Below are 12,005 nucleotides of genomic sequence, written 5' to 3'. Positions count from 1 at the left end.
GCCCCATTTAAAAATTAAGTGCCACAAGAACAGGGACTTTGTATGTTTTGTTCACTAGCACAGGTCTAGCACTCAGTACCTGGTACCCTGCAGGTATTCCGTAAGTATTTGTTGAATTGTTCCAAATGCAACTATCTGGGGCTATTAAATGTGAGATAGAGATCTGGGTAAATGCTGGGGTTTGGATTAAGACCAGAGATTGATTTTCTATTTTATAATCCTCCGTACTCTCCTCTTGAGTCCCTGCAAAGACACTCTACTTGATAATTTAATCCCTCTTCAAGCAGCACTGTTTTCCTGTACACACACACACACCAGGCTCTAATAGATCTATCTGCCTCCTTGCCTGGCTTTGTTCCTTAGGGGACTAAAAACTGTGAGGTAATGAAGTTATAAACTATCCTAATTTAATCTGTAACTCCTAGACAACATGGTAGAAGGGCCAATGAGAAGAGGCCTAAGGTTCTCTACTTCTCTTGGTCACTCAGCAGTTTCCTTGCTATTGCAACCCACTTCAGACCACTACTTAATGTCTAAAATAATTTTATTCAGTAACAAAGTACAAAACACCAAAATAAGATTACAGTTAAAATTTTATTCATTTGAGCCCTGGCCGGTGTGGCTCACTTGGCTGGGTACAATTTCCATAGGGGACATGCAGGAGGCGGTCAATGGATGTTTCACTTTCACACTGAGGTTTCTCTCTCTCTCTAAAAAAATCAGTTTAAAAAATGTGTACATTTGAAAAAGCGGAATGTCAACTAATAAAACAAAGAAGCACACCTTTATGGATACGTACGGTATTATTTAGGCTTCCAATATTGCTAATAACCTCCTAAATCTTAAAATTAACATAAATAAAACTGGTGCTAAGCCTCAAAGCATAATTATTCTTCTAATTCCCTTATATCCTAGCATTTACTTCAACTTTAATTATAATTACTGTTTACATGCAGTATTTGGTTACTTCCTTCAATAAGCATTTACTGAACACCAAGCACTGTCCTAAAAGTTGGGGAAATAGTGGTTAGGAATTATGTCCAGAAATGTTTTTAATACTGCTTCAAGTTATTAACCATCAAAGCAAAACAGGAACAAAAAATTTAGAAGCAATAGTCAATGAAAGAGTATGACTTTCACCCTGGCCTGTGTGCTCAGTGGTTTGAGCGTTAGCCCATAGACCAAAGGGCTGCAGATTCAATTCCCAGTCAAGAGCACGTACCTGGGTTGCAGGTGGGAGGGTGAGGGGAGTGCAGGAGACAACCAGTCATTGTGTCTCTCACATTGATCTTTCTCTCTTTCTCTCTCTCTCTTCCCCCTACTCCACACTTCCCTCCCTCCCCTTCCACTCTCTGAAAAGCAATGGAAAAAAATATCCTGGCTCTAGCCGGTTTGGCTCAGTGGATAGAGCAGTGGCCTGTGGACTGAAGAGTCGCAGGTTCGACTCCACTCAAGGGCACATGCCTGGGTTGTCGGCTCCATCCCCAGTAGCGGGCATGCAGGAAGCAGCGGATCAATGAGTCTCTCATCACTGATGTTTCTGTCTCTCTCTCCCTCTCCCTTTCTCTCTGAAATCAATAAAAATATTACAAAAAAAAAAAAAAAATCCTGCCCTAACTGGTTTGGCACAATGGATAGAGCATCGGTCCATGGACTGAAGGGTCCGGGGTTTGATTTCGGTCAAGGGCATGTACCTTGGTTGCGGGCTTAATCCCCAGTTGGAGGCATGCAGAAGGCAGCTGGTCAATGTTTCTCTCTCATTGATGTTTCTAACTATCTCTCTCCCTCCCTCTCTGTAAAAATCAATATATACATATGTATGTGTATACACACACACACACACACACACACACATATACACACATATACACACACACACACACACACACATATATATATATATATATATATATATATATATATATATATATATTTTAAATCCTGGGCGAGGATTAACAATAATAAAAAAAAGTGACTTTCTGGCACAAGCAATAGCAGTCCTTGTGGAGTTTTTACAAATTTACTCAATTAAAAACTAAGAGAGAGGATCCAAGATGGCGGCGTAGGTAAACACCTAAACTGCTGCCTCGCACAACTATTTCAAAACTACAACTAAAAGACAAAACGTCTATCACCCAGAACCACTGGAAAGCTGGTTGAGTGGAAGTTCTACAACTAGAAGGAAAGAGCAAACAGCATTGAGGGGTGCACAAGCGCAGAAAAGCTGAGGTACGGAGACGCCCGAATCGGGAGCACTGCTGTTTTCAACCCGAAGGGAGATAAGCTCCCGATTACTCCGAACTCCAGTTTCTGGGGAGACGCGGGGGACCCAAACTCCTACGGGGAGAAGCTGGACTGTCTGCCGTGGGGTCGGAAAGTGAGGGAGGTTTGCTTGCAGGGCTGCGCGCAGGAATAATTGTTTACTGTGCTGGGGCGCGGGACACAGGGACACGGTGGGAGACGCAGAGCCGGCTTACTGGCAGCCATCGCTGTTTGCCACGCCCTAGCCTAGTCACGCCCTGAGACCCCGCCCTGCACAACCTACAAACCCACCCAAGCTCCAAGCAGCGGCTTTAGCATATGAATGGTCTGCCCTATTGTAGCTTAACCTAGCAAACTTGCAGCCCAGGTCAGACAGCTCCAAAACCTCCAAACCCCAAGCAAAGAGGAGAAAACTGTAGTTCTCGCTGTAGCGCCTGCTGGGTGGCCTCAGACAGTAGCTGACCTACACCCCACTGGAGATCCAGAAGCCAGTGTACCTAGTGGACAGTGTGAGACACCAGATTTCAACTCCTCACATCCATAAGTGACACATTCAAGAGGCAGACTCAGTGAGCACCAAAGCCCCACTGAAACAAGTCCTGCACCATAAGCGTGTCTCCAGCGCAGCAGTTCTTCCAATTATAGACACAGCGGGTCCTCACAGCCAATTGGCCTGGAGGTCAATTCCTCCCAGTGTACCAACAGCAATCAAGGCTTAACTACACTAAGACTTTGCACTCAGCCCACAAAGGGGTGTACCAAAGGTGTCCACCTCAGGTGATTGGGGAGGCTGAGCTACTGGCCCCTATAGGTCACCTACCACACAAAGCCACTCCATCAACACAAGGAAGCAGCAAAATGCGGAGACCAAGAAACACGTCACGAATGAGAGAAATGGAAGAAAGCAAACTACTGGACGACATAGAGTTCAGAACCACATTTATAAGGTTACTCAAGAATATTCTAAAAACCGCTGAGGAACTTAGTGAGACCTTTAAGGATCTTAATGAGAATACCAAAAAAATGGAAAAGGACCAGTCAGAAATTAAGCATATACTGTCTGAAATAAAGAATATACAGAAACTCAACTGTAGATCAACGTACCCCAAGAATCAAACCAAAGATCTGAAATATGAGGAAACAAAAAACACCCAACCAGAAAAACAAAAAGAAAAAATCCAAAAATATGAAGATAGTGTAAGGAGCCTCTGGGACAACTTTAAGCGTACCAACATCCGAATTTTTGGGGTGCCAGAAGAAGAGAGAGAGCAAAATACTGAAAACTTATTAGAAGAAATAATGACAGAAAACTTTCCCTACCTGGTGAAAGAAATAGACTTACAAGTTCAGGAAGCACACAGAACCCCATACAAGAGGAATCCAAAGAGGACCACACCAAGACACATCATAATTAAAATGCCAAGGGCAAAAGACAAAGAGAGAATCTTGAAAGCAGCAAGAGAAAAACGGTTAGTTACCTACAAGGGAGCACCCATACGACTGTCAGCTGATTTCTCAACAGAAACTATGCAGGCCAGAAGGGAGTGGCAAGAAATATTCAAAGTGATGAACAGCAAGAACCTACAACCAAGATTACTCTACTCAGCAAAGCTATCATTCAGAATGGAAGGTCAGATAAAGAGCTTCACAGACAAGAAAAAGCTAAAGGAGTTCATCACCACCAAACCAGGATTACATGAAATGCTGAAGGGTGTTCTTTAAGAAGAGGAAGAATAAGAAAAAGGTAAAGATAAAAATTATGAACAACAAAGTGACATCAAATACATATCTACCAACAAGTGAATCTAAAAATCAAGTGAATAAAAAATCTGAAGAACAGAATGGACTGGTGAATATAATAGAATCAGGGACATAAAAAGGGAGTGGACTGACAATTCTCAGGGGGGAGGGGGTGTGAGGGGTGCGGGAAGAGATTGGACAAAGAGCTTACACCTATGGACGAAGACAGTGGCGGGGGGTAAGGGCATGGGGTGGGGTGGGGAATCAGGTGGAGGGAAGCTATGGGGGAAAAAAAGAGGAACACCTGTAATAATCTGAACAATAAAGATTTATTTAAAAAATAAATAAATAAATAAATAAATAAATAAATAATAAATAAAATAAAAAAACTAAGCACAGTGGAAATTGTAGGGTGGAACCGCACCCCCAGGGTGACTTTTCCTCCCTAGCATATAGCTAGTGGTGAGGTTTGACCTCCAGACCTTTCCTCCCTATAGGTAACATATATGCCTCAGTTGTATTTCAGCTCCAGGCCCAGATAAGCAACAAAACCAGCCTCAGGAGGACCAGCTGCATGGAATAATGACCCTGCCCTGGTGCTGGCCAATCAATTAGTGGAGACCACAACTCTGAAAGGACACACCTAGAAAGCTCCTGAATATTCTATTGAGATTTTCCCCTGGGATTCCCACCCTAAAACCTCTACCCTGAAAACCCTTAGGACAGAGGGCCCGGCACACCCAGGGCTTTCCCTTTCTCTTCCCTCTCCCCCTCCCTACCCCAGGCACTTTACCATTAGCTTCCACTCCCAAGCTCCAAGGGCCCTTCCTTTACCTCTGTAACTTGTTTCCTAAGCCCATTTCTTCTAGGAATTACTTTTTCTACCTCTGTAATTTACCCAATAAAAAAAATGTCCCCTTATAAAAACACACACACACACACACACAACAAAAACAAAAGAAAAAAAACTAAGTACTAAAATACAAACTGTGGCTCACCAGTGTGGCTCAGTGGTTGAATGTCAACATATGAACCAAGAGGTTTCAGTTCCCGTCAGGGCCCTGGGTGGGGCCTGGGGTTGCAGCTCCATCCCCAGAGAGGGACATGCAGGAGGCAGTTGATCAATGATTCTCTCTCATCATTGATGTTTCTATCTCTCTCTCCCCATCCTTCTCTGAAATTAATAAAAAATATATTTAAATAAAATACAAATTGTGTTTCTATTTAATAAAACCAAATACATCACCTCCTAGTAAATGGATAAAGAAATGAAATCATACAGTAAAATCATCCTCTATCAAGCTTTTAACCAAAGGCTCCCTCTTTTTATTTACTTTTTCTTTTAATGAGCTCCATGTTTCTAATCCACATGTTTTAAGTGAATTCATTGTCACTTTTGCAAAAAAATCAAAAAGTATTTAATCAATAAGGAAAACCTATTGTTTAAACACTAGGTTGATATGATTCCAGCCAAATACAAAGGAATTTTAATCTGTACATTCTTAAAATGGGTAAATATATGAATTCCATGAATCTTTCTGAATACTGAAATTCCTTCTCAGCCTTATACATGAGACCACACAACTCAGAGCTCCAACTGCTTGAGTGGTTAAGTAAAGTAAGTGTATAAAATTCAACTGCTGTCCTCACTTTAACCACCTTACCTTTCCCCATACCTTTTATATACACCCACTCTAAAATCTTTCCAATTTTCTCCAAGTAACTATGAGAAATATCTATGATATGCCTTAGTCATAATAGCCTAAAAATCCTGTAATTAAGTACCTTTTCTTAACATCCTAATTACTATTCTGTCAATACAAGTACCATTCCAACAGTAAAAACCATATTATTGATTTTTTTCCCCTTCAGAGTCCCATACTTAGATGCTAAGTCCTGACGGATTTCTGTTTTTCATTTTTGTTACCTATTCTTCAGTGTGATAAACCTGCATGACTTTACATCTGTTCTTCTCCCTTCAGCCCACTGCTCTACTCACTGCCCTGCCTCCTGCTGCTAATATATAAACAAGTTCTAAAACTAAGCAGTATATCAGAATCGCCCACATAATTTATTAATAAAAAGAAATACAGTTGTGCAAACAGAGTAGAGCTATTGCCTTAGAATCTCCAGAGACTCCATTTTGTACTTCGTTATGCTCTTCCCTTCCTTAACAGAAGTTCCTCAAAAGTGACTTAAATTGGTCAGCAAGACAGCCTTCCAAATAACGACTATCTTGTAACACTGTAATCCATCTCAAACATCAATATCAGGATATTTCTCTGCCCTGGCTGAGTGGCTCAGTTGGTTGGAGCATCGTCTAGTATACCAAAAGGTTGTGGGTTCAATCCCCAACTAGGATGCTTACAGGAGGCAACCAATCAATGTTTCTCTCTCACAAGGATGTTTTTCTCCTTCTGTCCCTCTCTCTCTCCCTCAAATCAATACATATCCTCAGGTGAGGATTTTTAAAAAAGGAGAATATTTCTCCATATATTTATTATGTAACTCAGGCTGGAAAACACTGTTTAGTGTCAAAGAACTTTATTTGCAACATTGTTACATTATCCAATTTTACTGTTTAAACAACCTTGAAATAAGCAAGAACAGGCTGTTTGATGGTAGGTATGTCTAATCTCCTTGGCCTTACTATGAGAAAGGGATCTGTCTTTTCATATAACTCTAGCATTCATTACAACTAACCCAGTAGTACTTAAGATATTTGAACTTTGACATAACTCAGATTTGATATGACAATAATCCTATATAATAAAAGCCTAATATGCTAAGTGTCCAACCGTTTGACTAGTCGCTATGATGAGCACTTACCACCAGGGGGCAGATGCTCTGACTGGTAGGTTAGCTTGCTGCTGGGATCCAGCTCTGGACTGGGCAAGACAGGCCAGACATGCCCTAGAGCCCTCCCGTGGTCTCTCCCCAGCCCCAATCATGCACCGGTGGGGTCCTTCGGCCTGGCCTGCGCCCTCTCGCAATCCAGGACCCCTCGGGGAATGTTGGAGAGCCGGTTTCACCCGGATCCCTGCAGCCCAGGCTAAGGGACCCACCAGTGCAGGAATCCATGCACCAGGCCTCTTGTATACTATAAAACAATGAAGGAAAACAAAACGTAAAAATTGATTTCTTAAGGGGGGGAGGGAGTACTAAGATTAGAATCCCGTTTTTTGTATTCCAGATAACTTTCTTTACCTCCACCTTAACCCTGACAGAACACTAATGGATTTCTGGTAAGCAAGACAGGTCAACAGAGACAGTGTTCAGTGACAGAACAAATTTTGCCATCACCCCTAGGTTGCCCAAAAGGTTATGAAACAAAAATATGACTGGCATTTCTGGGTAGTCCTCAATTTGCTGAGTGGGCCTCCAAGAAAGTTTCAAGGCTCCTAGCTAAGTTGACAACAGAGGTCAGAAAGTATTTGGGGGCACATCAACATATAACTACAACTTTCAAAGGTTTATTCTGGATAAGAGTCCTATTGCTAGTTCTAAATTCTGGCTGGCTCCTGTATCCCAAAGCAAGTGATTGGTGATTTCCTGCATTCATCAGCACTTTACTCACTAGCATTCATTTTTATATTATCTGTCCTAAACCACATTTAGCAGGAGTATATGCAGCAACCACTCTTTATTAGTAAGCATAGGGCTAAAACAAAGATAGGAAGTTAAAAGCTGTGACTCAGGAAAAGGCATTAGAAGTTGAGCCCCAGGCAAGTGAAGCTGTTTGTATTACCCATCACCAGGCAAGGAAATGGACAGGGCAGACCTTAATTCAGAATTAGAACTACTAAGGTTTCAATTCCTTACTCACTTCTGAAACTTGGCAAGTATTATGTCCTAAAGGGAAAAATAACAGAAAAACAAAACAAAACTGGGATAACACCAATCCTAACAAAATAATAAAAATACTAGTATTAGCAAAAGTTATTATCATAGCCCTAGCTCTGTGGTCGGCAAACTGCGGCTCGCAAGCCACATGCGGCTCTTTGGCCCCTTGAGTGTGGCTCTTCCACAAAATACCACGGCCTGGGAGAGTCTATTTTGAAGAAGTGGCGTTAGAAGAAGTTTAAGTTTAAAAAATTTGGCTCCCAAAAGAAATTTCAATCGTTGTACTGTTGATATTTGGCTCTGTTGACTAATGAGTTTGCCGACCACTGCCCTAGCTGGTTTGGCTCAATGGATAGAGCGTCAGCCTGGAAGGGTACTGGGTTCGATTCTGGTCAAGGGCACATGCCCAGGTTGCGGGCTTGATCCCCAGTAGGGGACATGCAGGAGGCAGCCAATCAGTGATTCTCTCTCATCATTGATGTTTCTATCTCTCTCCCTCTCTGAAATCAATAAAAATATATATATATTTTAAAAGTTATCATCATATAACAGAGTAAGACCTAAGCCCAAAGATAGCTTGTATAAACACTATTTTAAAAGTATTATTGAGTAGCTTGTTGCATTTCTTTAGCAGTTTAAAAAGTTTGCATTCCTGTATTCAACATATCATTTACATCTATTCCAAGCAACCCCAAAGAGCCACATAGCAATTTAAAATTATGTGACATGAATTATAATCACTGTACACTAATGAGTGAGCCTAGCTAAGTGCCTAATATTCTTCTCAAACATCTCTGTCATACTCCACGCATCTTCATCTACTTTATACAAGTCTGACTATAACAATCATCTTCATTACTTCTTTATTATAGAAGCTTTTAAGTTCATGGTTAACTATACCACAGTTATACATTTTAACTATACAAAAGTTCAACATTTTAACAGCTTGAAAAATATCAAAGGACTCACATTTGCCTTTAAATTACCAACCTACATGGAATATCCTCCTAAGTGGTCTCAGTGCCCCTCATACTACTCAAGTAATTCAGAGCTTTCCTAATTACTTATACTGCAGCATAAGTAATCTCCTTAAAATACAAATCTGATCATAATAGCCCCTTAATTTTTTTCCCTGTATTGTATTTTAGAAAATTTCAAACACAGAAATACTAAAATAATTTTATAGTGAATACCCACATCCTGTTTCCCATATACTTCTATACCCACCACCTAGATTCTACCACTTTTTACTATACATGCTCTATCACAGTGGTCGGCAAACTGCGGCTTGCCGCTCTGTTGACTAATGGAATCGAGAGTCTAGGTTAGTGGTCGGCAAACCATTAGTCAACAAAGCGGCAAACCGTGGCTCGCAAGCCGCATGTGGCTCGTGAGCCACAGTTTGCCGACCACTGCTCTATCAGATACCTATCCATCTGTCCTTGGTCACTTAGTCATATTGTATTATGATTTATTAACATTTTGCCTGGAATTTTTTGTGTCTAGGCACACTGTTGTGTAATTTTCTTTTTAGTCTGCAGCATCTTTATCAGGTTTTTTTAGGTTTTTTTATGTATTTTATTGATATCTTACAGAGAGGATGGGAGAGGAATAGAGAGCTAGAAACATCAATCACCTGCCTCCTGCACACCTCCCACTGGGGATGTGCCCGCAACCAAGGTACATGCCCTTGACCGGAATCGAACCCGGGACCTTTCAGTCCGCAGGCCGACGCTCTATCCACTGAGCCAAACCGGTTTCGGCTTTATCAGGTTTTTACTAGGGTTATCTTGGTCTTATGAAATGAGTTTGAAAGTATTTTCCCTTTGTCTATTTCTGAAAGTTTACATAAGATTGATGTTATTTCTTCTTTAAATATGATAGATTTCATTAGTGAAATCACTGTGGCCCTGAATTTTCTTTGTAGGAAAGTTTCTTTTTATCATTAATTCCATTTCTTTAACAAAAGCTTAGTATATATTTCTTAAATATAAACTTTCTCAACTTTTAGTTTGCTCTAAGTCTTTATAATAAATTCTGAATTTTATCAAAAGTTTTTTCTCCTTACATTGAAATGATAATAGATTATTCTCTTATCTACACTAATAAGAGAAACATGCAAATTGACCTTCCCTCCGCTCTTGCCCTGATGCCAGACACTTCAGTTCCTCCCTGGTGCCTTTAGAGCTACTGTCCCAGCACTGGAACTTAGAACAAGTGAGTCTAAGTCTGTGTATGGGGCCTTTAAGAGAAACCCGAGTCTCCAGCCACCCTCCATCTCAGTCACAATCCCTGCTGGTTTTTACAGCCAGAAGTTATGGGGGCTTCTCTTCCTGCCACTGGAACACTGGACTGAAGGGCCTCGTGTGGGGCTGGGAACCCTCACTTCTCAGGGGGAACTTCTGTAGTCCAGGTATCCTTCCTGATTCTTATCTGCCACAAATGGGTATGGGACTGGCCAGTTCTGCACCTCCACCCCTCCTACCAGTCTCCATGTGGCTTCTTCTTTATATCCTTAACTGTAGGACTTGTGTTCAGCTAGATTTCAGGTGGTTCTGAATGATAGTTGTTCTACTGTTTAGTTGTCATTTTGATGTGGTTGTTGGAGAATTCAAGTATGGCATTTAACTATGCTGCCATCTAGATGGGAACCCTGACTCATTCTTTCTAACACATGCATAATTTATTTAAATAGTCCACTATTGGTTCATCACTTAGGAACTCTCACTTCTTGATAATCTCTTTCAGATCAAAAATTAAGACAGAGCCCTAACCGGTTTGGCTCAGTGGATAGAACGTCAGCCTGCGGACTGAAGGATCCCAGGTTCGATTCCGGTCAAGGGCACGTACCTTGGTTGCAGGCACATCCCCAGTTGGGGGTGTGCAGGAGGCAGCTGATGGATGTTTCTCTCTCATTGATGTTCCTAACTCTCTATCCCTTTCCCTTCCTCTCTGTAAAAAAATCAATAAAATATATTTTTTTAAAAAATTAAGACAGAAATCTAATTGACTCTAAGGTTTCAATTAGAAACTTAGCATAGCGGATGTGCAATTGGAGTATTCATATGTAACTGTCTGCCTAGGTGCTCTTATTCACCGAGTACACAAATTAATCCCAAAGTTCCCACTTAGATACCATAATTACAAATGACAAAATATGTGTATTTCTCACTGAGCCACTCCTCGTCCCAGAACCAAGACAGCTAACATCTGCTGCCATTATTCCTTGCTTTTCTTCTTATATAGTAGCCTTCAAACTACATGTGCTCCAACCTAAATATACAATAATTACCATTCAGTTTTTCCTTTTTAAATCTTTCTTTTGATCAGAATAATTGGTTCTGAACTAACCTAATCAGACTCCTTCATACCTCTACCTCCTTCCAAGCCATTTTGAAGTTCTTTTTAAAAAACCATCCAGTGCCCTAACCAGTTTGGCTCAGTGGATAGAGCGTCAGCCTGCAGACTCAAGGGTCCCAGGTTCGATTCTGGTCAAGGGCATGTACCTTGGTTGTGGGTACATCCCCAGTGAGGGGTGTGCATGAGGCAGCTGATTGATGTTTCTCTCTCGTCAATGTTTCTAACTCTCTATCCCTCTTTCTTCCTCTCTATAAAAAAATCAATAAAATATATTTAAAAAAACAAACAAAAACCATCCAGTATCCTTAACTAAAGACTGACAATTTTCTAGACTCCTATAGTTAACTCCAGAAACTATAACTGTAATGTAGTTGATTCTCAGCAGAAGTACTTAATATATCTAACTTGGAGTAGCAGAAAAAAAAGATAAGCTTAGGCACTGCTTGTGAATATCACCACTTAACACTAGTTAAATTAGCTTGAGCGAATTACCATCAAACTCTCAGCCCTCATCTGAAATGTTCGCCAAAAAAAAACCCCTCCACTACAATATCTCATTTTTTTGTGACAAACCTAAGTGTATGTGTAGTAGGTGCTAAATAAATCCTAGTTGAATGTAAATATTGTCTTCCATTGTTTCATTCACTACCAAAACTTGAGAACAGGGTTTAAAACAAATTTTAAGATTTACCATGGAATTTCGAACAAGACTTAATAGGCTCTTAGAAAGTGCTGAAAAGTTATTTTGGCTTGAGTTAATGCGACATAAACCATTATGGTGAATAAAGCATTCATTTACT

The 12,005-nt window shown here is 40.7% G+C and overlaps 1 protein-coding gene across 10 annotated transcripts in view; it reads right to left on the bottom strand.

The window, feature by feature from the left end:
• ZNF106 (zinc finger protein 106) overlaps positions 1-12,005 on the bottom strand; it is a 63,883-nt gene that overhangs the window by 51,053 nt on the left and 825 nt on the right. The gene's annotated exons all lie outside the window — the stretch shown is intronic.

The sequence above is a fragment of the Plecotus auritus genome (assembly GCF_963455305.1).
Source record: "Plecotus auritus genome assembly, chromosome: 1".
NCBI classification, from domain to species: domain Eukaryota; kingdom Metazoa; phylum Chordata; class Mammalia; order Chiroptera; family Vespertilionidae; genus Plecotus; species Plecotus auritus.
The sequence above is the reverse complement of the archived record's forward strand: the minus strand, read 5'-3'. Positions and strand labels throughout refer to the sequence as shown.